This window comes from Tenebrio molitor, chromosome 4 (genome assembly GCF_963966145.1).
Source record: "Tenebrio molitor chromosome 4, icTenMoli1.1, whole genome shotgun sequence".
In the NCBI taxonomy this organism is placed as follows: domain Eukaryota; kingdom Metazoa; phylum Arthropoda; class Insecta; order Coleoptera; family Tenebrionidae; genus Tenebrio; species Tenebrio molitor.
In genome coordinates this window covers 29,221,584-29,232,800 of record NC_091049.1, presented here as the reverse complement: position 1 = coordinate 29,232,800, position 11,217 = coordinate 29,221,584, and the positions used below count along the sequence as shown (strand labels likewise).

At 35.5% G+C, this 11,217-nt stretch overlaps 2 long non-coding RNA genes across 3 annotated transcripts; one reads left to right on the top strand and one right to left on the bottom strand.

The window, feature by feature from the left end:
• The first annotated feature begins 7,256 nt into the window (after positions 1-7,256).
• LOC138127615 (uncharacterized) lies at positions 7,257-8,497 on the top strand. Its single transcript, XR_011158285.1, has 3 exons — positions 7,257-7,510; positions 7,560-7,652; positions 7,702-8,497. It is a non-coding gene; the product is annotated as an uncharacterized lncRNA (long non-coding RNA).
• Positions 8,498-9,095: 598 nt separating this feature from the next.
• Positions 9,096-10,418, bottom strand: LOC138127608 (uncharacterized). 2 transcript variants are annotated; one of them, XR_011158278.1, is made up of 3 exons: positions 10,314-10,418; positions 9,458-9,869; positions 9,096-9,183 (listed from the first exon to the last, which is right to left on the bottom strand). It is a non-coding gene; the product is annotated as an uncharacterized lncRNA (long non-coding RNA). The 2 variants fall into 2 exon arrangements; XR_011158277.1 differs by lacking the exon at positions 10,314-10,418 and adding an exon at positions 9,924-10,079.
• Positions 10,419-11,217: the final 799 nt, after the last annotated feature.

Below are 11,217 nucleotides of genomic sequence, written 5' to 3'. Positions count from 1 at the left end.
TAGAAGATTTGAAAAAAGGACAACCAACGGACTAGGCTCATCACAACGTAATGCGAATTTAGCAATCCTCAATCCAACGTGAACGGTGTTTACCTGCATGTCACTATTTACAAAACATAATTACAGAGCCAAAAAATTAAATTATTTGACCTTGAAATGTTCCACTCAACGTGAATAACGTTTATTATGTTTCAAATTTGTTGATAATTGCTTCGAAAGGTTATGTTTGTAATCAACGTAATAAGTGAAAGAAATTAAAAATTGTCAAATTGACAGGAGCATAAAATAACCGCACAGTAACCAACAATAAATAAATCATTCTTTAAATTAATTTTCTGGAAGTAAGAGATTAAACCACTAAAGTACACAGATACCTCCAACCTTCAAGAAAATCTAAAATTTGCCAACAGATTTGTTCACAGTAGGAAGATTTACTGTTCTTGTAAAGTGCTAATTTTATGACTGACGGGTCTCGAGAGGGTACCTGCTGCAGTGTTTGACCGATCCAAGAATTCTGAATACTTCTGCAACTTGAACTACACCTTGCCCAAAAGTTTTATTACTGTGCAACAGCCTTAAGCCAGACAGCGTGTGACGTCACGAGGAAGGCCAAACGTCAAAATTTGACATTTGTTTACATTTTCAGAAAGTATCAAATACGGTGTTTTAATCATTCTTATGGAAAATTGTGAGATAAGCAAAAGCTTGGTGGCAAGTGTATATAATAGTTTCAGTTGATACCAGGATATTTACTGTTCATCGAACGTCGCAAGAGACGTTGAAACCTGGGAAGTATTTTTATACCCTATCAACATTTTCCTGATTACAAGTCGTTGTAAGGGCAATTTAGTTGAAACTATATTTGCTACACATATAATTAAGATGTATGAAGCATTTGTTGTGATTTGGTGTTATTTAAATTATTCACAAAGTAAAAATTACGCAAAAACAATAAATACACAAACTTAACCTCACTTGTAAATGACAATTTTCGCATCATTAATGGCATTTTACTCCACGAGGCAGTAATTGTAAAGCCTAAACACATCGTTCTACTAAAAAAAAGAGTGCTAACCAAAAATGTTACTGTTTTTATTAAATTCTGGAGGTTTCATTCGTTTTTCGATAAAGCCTTTACTGTGACGTCACGATCAAAAACGATTGCTGCCTCTAGATGGCAATGTCTGGCGCTACATTTTAACGCACTGTTGCCAGATAGTCAGCTCCATGATTGTCAAGTCGCATGATACGAATTATAATAGAAAATTCTCGTCGCGAATTGAAATGACAAAAATATTCGCTGGTTCTCCGACTAATAGAGAACTCGCAACCTTAAAAAGTTTGTCGTATGAGCAGTTAATGACAAAAAGCTGACAGTTTGCTAAATCGATTGATTATGTATAGGTGAACATCCAAAAAAAAATCCAAAAATTGTCGTGTGCAACAGGACGTTACTCAAAATTTTCGAGTTACGTAGCCGGTGTTCAAGTATTTTTTTTGGTAGAAACTTTGTAATCTCTTCTGTAGCCATATGGTTGTCTCTTCGACGCTCGTCAAAAATTCGTTAATTTTGCCGTGTTTTTACGTTTCTCACTCCATTGCTCGAAAACTAAGCCTCAAATCGAAAAAATGTCTTTTTTAAGAACTAAAGATCGGTATTCTCTGATTACGATGGTGTTTGTTATTATAATTTTGACGGAATATTAGTTAAGTTATGATTAAAAAACTAACGTAGCAACAAAATCTCTAAGCCATTAGAAAAGTAAACCGCGATCACCCGCCCGCACCGCCCTGTTCCCAGCGGTCACCCCGATATCATCTTACCTATCAAAACAAACGAGAGTAATCAATAAATAATTTCCAAAGAACAGTTTGTTGAAAAACAAAATGAAAACGGAGGAATGTATTTGCAGAAAAAGCAAGTAAGCACGAAAGAACACAAGTCAGAATCTTAAAAATTGAAATTCTCAAGTTGCCAACATAAATTTTCAAATATTGGGAACACCATGCACTGCTGTTAAATGTCAAAAGTCATGTCGACTTCTCAGGTGAATGAGACGAATCCTGTTGGTGATAATTTTTCAGATATATTTTTCTCATTAAGAGATAATTGAAACTGTGTAAAAACAAAAATTGTGTCATATCCTAAGCTCTCCCTCCGCGATAGGACTCACACATGTCGTGCGTTCATTTAAATTTATCCTCAAAGGTGGCGTTGAAGAGTCGAGATGACTTTAGAGATAAGGTTCTCGATGATAAATAAGGTAGCGACAACTCATTGTTCATTTTTGAGACTCCAAATTAAAAGAGAGGACATTATCGACAAATGCCGTGAGTGTGACAAAGATAGAAGAGTACTATTTTTAGGGATTTTTGTGGCTTGAAATTTTACGTGCCAAACAGATTAACTTAGCATTACGCCAAATTAAGTGAGATGGAAATATTCGTCGCAACCGTTGTCGTTACCTTATTTATTATCGAGCACCTTAGATTTGGAGCGCACTATACGTATTACGGATCACGGATCAGCTGTTTAAATCTTCGAGTGGTGCGTTCTCAATAGACTCTTCAACACCAATTTTGAGGATAAATTTAAATGAATGCACGATATCATAAAATTTTATTTAGATAAATAACAAAAGACAATATAAAAATTATGATTTCGATCTATGCTTTTACTTTTTTATACTCGTAGTAACAAGCTTCTTTTGAAGTTTTATCGTATTGTTTGCAAAATCCCTACATATGTATATCCCAAGAAAAAAATTTGCTTCTTGTACCATTTACTTCTTCCTTTCTTTCAACATAACTCGACATTAGTCTCTGGGCATTATGAAAATGTCATAATCGAGCTGAACCTCTTTGAGAGACTTGTACGACACCGCTTCCACCTCATACTTCCTCAAAAGGCTGCAAAAGGTTAATCTTCATCATTGTCATTGCCATTTTCGTGCCTGGAGTTCAATAAATTACGTTTAAGTTTTTTGACAATTTTTTCACTCACCTGCACATATTCTGGAACCGTGACTGAACCGCAAAAAAGCACACCGATGTCTCTTCTCAACTTGTCAGGCAAGAACCTGTCGCTAATATGAGAAATAACTATTACCTGACTTCCATAGCAAAAATACAATTTTGAAGTAATGATTCAAGGAGAGAAATTGTCACTTTCTCTGTTTAGGCAGGTAAAGTAGGTACTTTACCTGACTCCGACTATGCCTATTCACTTACAAATATTTTGAAGTGTAATAAATATATGTAACTAATCGGTATATATATTTATCGCGGAATCAAGCGATTCAAAATCAAATAAATTCCTTTTTGAGAGGATTTCCCTTGCCATTCAACGTGGAAACGCTGCAAGCATTTGGGGCACTTTTCCAGATTCCGCAATATTATCGGAAATTTTTGTATTATAAAACAAAAATGTTTATGTAATTATGTTATTAATATAGATTTCTTTTGTTATTAATCGGTTCCATTTAATTACCATTATCTAGTTATAATAGTTATTTACTTTCTAAAATATAAATCTATAGCTAAGTAAACAAATAGATTGACTTTCGTAAGTAGCAGTCGATAAAATCTTGCTTGCAACACGGCAGTAAAGTGTCTATCGAACTCGTTTGCTCGACTCGGCTCCGCCTCGTCTCGTAATCTGCAAACTCGTTCGATAAACTGTCACTTTAATGCCTTGTTACATAAATAGTTATTGTTTTCTAGTACATAACACCTTCCACTTCAGTTTGTGTGATAGGTTTTTCTTTCTTTGCATATTTTGTTGCAGAGAAATGTAAATTTTGGTGGTTGTACAAGTAAATATACTTCTGTGACTATGATTATGCATTTTTTCGAAACGCTGGAAATTATATTTTCTTGTTAAATAAACAAGTTTAAAAAAAAAGAACTTTATTTACAGACACGACGGCGGTACAACGACTAATAACAACTGATTACAACTGATTATCAATCTTGCTCTTACAGACATATATATAGGTTTTTCTTGTTTTGAAACTAATTGAAAACAGTGTTAATGTGACAGGGTTAAATATCTATAATTTGATAAGAATATGAATGATGGGCTCACAAATCTAGCTATGATATTTGGAAATAGTGGATAACATTGTATTCTTACTATAATTCGGTTAAAGAACTCTAACTGTAATGAGTAAGTGACATTATAATTGCTTAAATAGCGGGGTCAGATATCTAACTGAAATTATATTTTTACTATTTATGAAATAATGCGGTTAAAGAACTTATTCTGGAATAAACAAGTACATTATATAAAATTGGTGAGGTCAGATATCTAACTTGGAGCCACCACTGAGTGCAGCAAGTAAAACAGCAGCAAAGTTGTAAACATGAGAACGATATTGGCCCGGCTGTGCGTGAGGAATTTACTAATGGGATTATAATATGATAATCTGTAGTAAATTAATGAGAATTAAATAGGTAGTTAACCGGAACCGCTTAATTTGTTGTTTTGCTTTCGTTCATAACACAAATAAATTATGTGTAAGAACGCTGCACTTCTCTGATGTCAGAGTATGACATTCCTGATAGGAAATTTTTGTGTTGGGTGTACATTTTATAAAATATGATATACAGGGTGTATTTTTAAAATGTGCGAAATTTTGCCTACGAGGTTGTGGAACAACGTAGAAGACTAAAAGCAACTTAAAAAAATTGTAGCTCAAAAAATAAATGTCATTTTATTTTTTGACATAGAATTTTTTAAATATTTTTTCCGAGTTCTACATGAAGCCAGTATCTCGTGGTTAAAATTTGTACACGCATTTCAAAAACACCCTGTATACTAATTTATTGTCAGATTGTAAAATATAAGTAGTGTACCTAGAAAAAAAATAGTATGCCTTATTCCATAAGATCACTTTCTTAAAAGAAATATTCGAAGTTCGGCTATCCAACTCGAAAATTTTGAATAACGCCCTCTTGCATAGGACAAGTTTTTGACAACTTCCTTTGCCGCTAAATTCATCTTTAAACCTAAAGGTAACTATTTTGAGAAGTTTCGAGAGCTTTAACCTACCTGGAAAGTCTTTGGAATCCTGACAAGCTCAAGCACAGCGATGTTGTGTTGTTCACTTCTTGAGGCCCAAATCATTGGGAACGTTCATTATGGAAAGAATAACGTTTGTTCCAGCTAGAATTGTTTAGAAATCATGAAATTGTGAAGCACAATGCACAAGTCGAGTTTTCAGCACCACCACAATAATAAGTATTTAAGTTTACATGAAACATTATCGATAATAATTGAGTAAGCTGAACAGGTTGCTGAGACAGCATTTTCTCAAATCATAATTTGTAAAAAAGACATAATTAATTGAAAAATAAACGTTTTATGGAAAGACTTACCAAATTTTTTAAAGTTTGATGATGCTTTTGCAAAAAATAAAAATTCATAGTGAAGAACATTAAACATTTTCATACTTACTGCAAGAAGAGCAGATACTTTTCCATTGTCTATCTAAATCTGAATGTGTATTTGATGATGTTATCAAAACATATTTGAGTCTGCGTTTACAACAACAAATTGTAAAAGACGTTACAAGAACGCTCAAATAAGACTACATTTCTCACTTTTGCTATAAAGGGGTTGGTGATAATGTTAAAAGGGAAAATAGACTTTAGGATCTACAAAACAGAGAAGCATTATAGTATATTATGCAACAAGATTTATAAACGGCACTTTAGACACGCGTTTTATGTTAAGCACGAGTGAAGCGTAGCGGAGCGAGTGTTTAATAAACAAGTGTCTAGAGAAGTTTATAAACGAGTTGAATACTATACTTTTTCTACGACCAAATTAACAAATGGAACACACAAACGAAACAAGCAACTTTTTTATTAAACGTTAATTTAAACATACAAACTAAATGAACATACCAAATAGGAATATATATATTTCTCAGGATACAAACTGTTGGTGACTTCAGGTCCATATTTGAAAAATATAACGAATTATTCCACTGCAATGACGTTTTCTTTCACGCCGGATGCGAAACTGATAAATGTCAAAATACCAACTTGATCTAGAGCTAAATATGTCCAAAAAAATATTTTTTCTACTTCCTTCTCTAAAGTGTCACATTTTGCACTGACAAATAGTGTATAAAACGTCACTTTGAAAACGATTGTTCATTAGTCACAACTTGGTGTCCATTCGGGCGTTTTCGGGATATTAAACACGCTCGAAGTTTCTTTAAACACGGCTTGAATTTTTTGGACATATTTACCTAGCTCTAGATCAAGTTGGTACTCGTATTTTGACGTTTATCAGTTTCGCATCCGGCGTGAAAGAAAATGTCATTGCAGTGGAATAATTCGTTGTCTTTTTCAAATATGGACCTTGTAGCAGGTCAAAGTACCACTATTCGTTTGGCCGGGGTAGGAGGCCAAGAGGTCCTACTTAGGTATGCTCGCGGGACTAATAGATCGCTGTTCGAAAATCAGGAACTAGCAAGATAACGCACGGCACATGACGTCGCGACGCGCCCACCCTGCCGTAACCTTTTTCGGGACGCTCATTTCGAAATCATTCAGTTTGTTTGTGTCGTCAATCAAGTCAATCTTCAGTTTATCGGTTCACTTTCAGTTTTCTTTCAGTTTCGCTTTCAGTTTCACTTTCGGTTTTCGTTTGTTTCTTTCGCGGTTTTCATTTAGAGTTTTGCTTTGTAGAGTCTTTGTGCCAGCCAATTTTGGGGCCCCTAAATTCTAGGCTGAGGTGGCCTCACGCCTCTAGGCTGTCTAGCTGCGGCCTATCTGTTTATCGTTCTCTTTTTTCTTCTTTCTCCTTTCCTTTTCCTTCAATCCCTCTTCTTCTTCTTCTCAGCTCGGGTAACCGTACGGCAAAGTTAGTTCCGATTCCCTTTTGTTCCCGTGACTTGCCGGAAAGTTATCTTCTTCTCTTCTTTTCCCCTAACCTTCTTCCTTCATGCTTGTGTGTTCAACCTTTCGAGATCCTGCGCGAAATAGCCGTCAACATCTATCGTGAATTACGCGCGGACTCACCGACACATTACCGCTTCAACATCTGAATTTTCCGATCGGTGATTTCCAACGTAAACAAACCGGCGCCATGATCTGTCATTTAGCGCGCAAGTGTAGTACCGCCGGAAGTAGTCATCAAGATGCGCGGTCAGTGCAATTACCGGGACGCCTTATCGCCCAACGGAATAAGGCCCAGATCTTTCGTGTTGCTATCCTAGATACGGGGGTAACCAAAAAAACCCATCGCGAGCGGAAATCAGGGGACTCGGTCGGCGACCGCCGAGCGGGCGGCTGTGCCGCAAGTCGCGAGCTGCGAATCACGTGCGTGGCGTTCGGGATCCGCAATCATCCCCGAGAGCGGATTGCCGAACGCCATGGTGCTTATCGTCCGGTGCTGCCAGCCTTCGGGGCCGTCGAAGAACCCGAAAATTTACCGTACCACTACCGTTACCGTTTATCGTGGTCGAGAAACCCCTCGGCGTCTAGCGAGATAGAGGTAATTATCCTTCATTAGCGTATTCACTTCACTAACTTTCGTCTATTAGGGGTAGTTCTAGCCAATTACCGTACCGTACCGCGAAGGAGTACCGGAAAGTCCTCCTTCGATTTATCGTGGAGCAACCCCTTTCAGCGGAAAGGTAATTACCGAATCGATTGAGTTTCGCAACACTAACGTCAATTCGTTAGGGGTCGTTCCTTTGGATATCGTTCTTTAGGGTGGTCATCGTCAGACCGCATATCAATATCATATCATATCATATATTCGCCAGAATCATCGTTTTGAGGGTGACCGTTCGCCACATCGTTATTTCGAGCCGTCACAAGACCAGTTATCGTCTAGTCACACCGTGACGCCACCGTTTAGGGAATAATACCGCACGACAAAAAGACGCTCCTCGAGGACACACAACCATCTGACGAAAGATAAGTCGCACACTCACTCTTATTGCGGACAATTTTCATTTATTTGAGCGCCTCGAATTTCCCGCTTCTCACGTAAGCATTTCTGCATTTCCTTGTAAATTTTTTTGTATTTTGTAAAACAGTAAGAATTCTTGTCAACGTTTTTTTTTGCAATCAATTTCAATTTCGGAGCTTTACCGACTTCACACCTTCCTGTAGTAATCAATTTTCGTTTATCGTCAAGGTGAAAACCAAGCCTTGACCTTGGGTTAATTTCATTAGCATTTACAGGAGGAAGTTGAAGGTTCGGGAGAGTTTCCTTTCACAGATTTTAAAAATCATTTATTACTCGTCTAAGGATTTCTTGTTAAGTTAAGTTTCGGTCAATTGTAAGAGAAAAGCTTTTCTGGTTGAGACCACGTAAATTTTAAGACCATCTAAAGGTACTGGTTCCGCATTTTTATTCATTTGGTTACATGCGAACCGTGCTCACACTCGTGTGAACCAGTACTAAAACAGCACGACCAATTTTGTGTGAGAACTTTGCATTGGACCGAATAAACCCAATTTTATTTTATTATCAACGAGTATCAATTCACGCTCCCTAGACGTTTAAGATCAGAGCACTTGTCCCGGCAACTGGACAAGTTTGAAACCAGCTCAAAAAGGTTGCCTGGCGCCCATATCCTAACCCACGCCCTCTGCCCCGAAAAAACCCCTGAGAGCCCGGTGCTGTCACTGGCCAACTTTTGGTCACATGACATAAATAAAACTATGAATAATTTATTTATTATTTTATTGATGATACACCTTTGTTAATAGAAAAATGAAAAAATGAGAAAAATATCAGAGTTAGCTGAATAAGTTGCCATGAAAATATATAATAAAAAAGTATAAGGGCCCCTATGCACACTGCCCACTTCTAAGGAAAACACCCCGATTTTCAAGGGTGAACAGAAAAGCAGAAAAAATCGTGAAAGCACCCCCGATTTTCAAAGCCCTGTATTAGCCTGGAAAATCATTTTAAGGAAAACAACCTGATTTTCAAGGTAATTCAAAAAGTGCGAAATTTAGAAGGCCCCCTCAGAACACTTTGTTTTTTTGCTGATTTTACCGTTTTTAATTTGGAACATTTATGTCTCAACCACAGACAATAGAATAGACAGTTAGACAACTGATTTTACTTAATGTTTTTATTCTTACAAAAAAAAAATTTAATTTAATTTTTAATTTGTTGATGTTCTGCAATCCGATGAGTTTGCCCTCCTATAAAATGAATAAAACATAATGAATAAACCTATTATCCGTTTTTTTAAATAAACAATGTCAGTGTCAAAATCGGGTACCTATAAAAGTAGCTCATATCGTCTTAAAAGGCAAAATTGAGAAATTAGATTTACATTACGTACCCGGATTTGAGTGAGCAATACACCTCGTTCAGAAATTTCTTCAATTAAAACCATACAAATAAAATTCTTTCTCATTTTGACACTTACATTGTTTATTAAAAAAAAGGATAATATATTATGTATTTGCTCACTGTAGGTTCCTCAGCGCTGTAATGAAGTTTCTTTTCTCCGTCAAGTCACCAAACACTAGTGTTACATTTTGCGCTTCTCGATATATTATTAGCGTTGCAGTTTCCGTAGGTACGCCATTTTCCTCATCGGAATCAGGTTCCCCGTCATCGTACGTTATTATATTGGCATTATAAAGAGCCAAAATGACTCTCTCATCTTTGATTAGAAAATTAATATGATCCTCGTACACTCTTACGGTTACGTTTGCTTGTTCATCATGGAGAACTTGATCAGCTCCTCTTCTTTCGTACAACAAGACGGTGAAGCTTAACATCTTCTTCCTTCCAAATTTGGTCTTGTGTCTTTCTCGTTGGTGTCGTTCACGTTGGAAGTGACGAAAATCCTCTATCAACTTTTTCATATCCATTTTATCTAAAATAAAAACTATCTACTTATTGGTTTTTATCATTGTTTTTTAATACGTACAGTCTATTTTTTAATCAAAGAACCACGACCTGTTGATTTAGGTTTGTAAATATAAAATTTTACTAAATTTAGGGAATTTAATGATATCTATTGGCTATACCAGCCAACGTCTGTCATTTTTAATGTCCTTGAAAGTACGCAAACTCGCAGATAAAATTTGAACGTGTTATTAAAAATGCCTCGCAAAGTAAGGCATTTATTAAACTCTCAAATTAGTTGTTATTCGTTGTTACTAACTTTATTAACATGCTGCGCTACTAATATCTCTAATAACCTCAATTTTTATATGATGAGATTTTTCACCCTATGTCAAAAGTGTACAATGTTGCCACCTCTATTTTGTGTGTAAATTGCGGTGTTGTGGTTCTTTGATTAAAAAATAAACTATACCTACTTATTCTCAGCACACGCCATTGACAGTTCACGAAAATGAAATGCGTCCCAACAAGATCAATAAGAGACGCGCGCAGTTGTATGTATAAATAGTTGCATACGTTGCATGCAGAAAATCAAATCGAGCAACTTTTATGTTGATAAATAACATTCCTATGAAATCGCTTTGTTTTTTAAAAAAAGTACAATAATATTCCATTTCTTTATCGAAGAGAACAAAAATAACAATTTTAAACAAATTTTAAGAATTTATGCACAAGTTCTTTCACTTTTCACAGCAATTTTTCGCAACAATTCACCTTCTGTCAGATCAAACAGAATTTCTTCGTCATTTGATATGCAACAAACTGTAGATATTCCATTCTCTTTCAACTTTATAATTATGTTATCTTCCGAAATATTTTTTAATAATGTTTTTTAAAAAGAGAGATATTATGTTGCATCACTCAGTGTTCTACTTTAATTTCTTTTTTGTCTAATTAATATCCAAACGGTATTGTATCAACGTTTTCTAGAATAATTCTCTTGTCATAAACAAAACCAAATTCTTTTGTTTCTATTTTATTTAAAAGTTCTTTATAATTTAGAATCTCTGGTAATTCGATTATATTGTGTACTGATTTTTTTGTCTTTGTATTCTAAAATATTATTTATACTATCGGAATTAATCTTTTCGGACGTTTCATAATTTAACGTAAATCCTTTTATTCTACAAACAACTTTAGCTGTATTAGTCTTATAACAATAACTTTTTGGGCCTGTTGATATCCAGTCTATTATCCATACGCCTTTACCTAATTCGTCTGTCCAATGTCCCAATAGACAGCCTGTTTTAACAGTGTTTTTTCCATCATCTATATATACAATACTATCTGTATCATAATATGCTACGCTTTTTCCT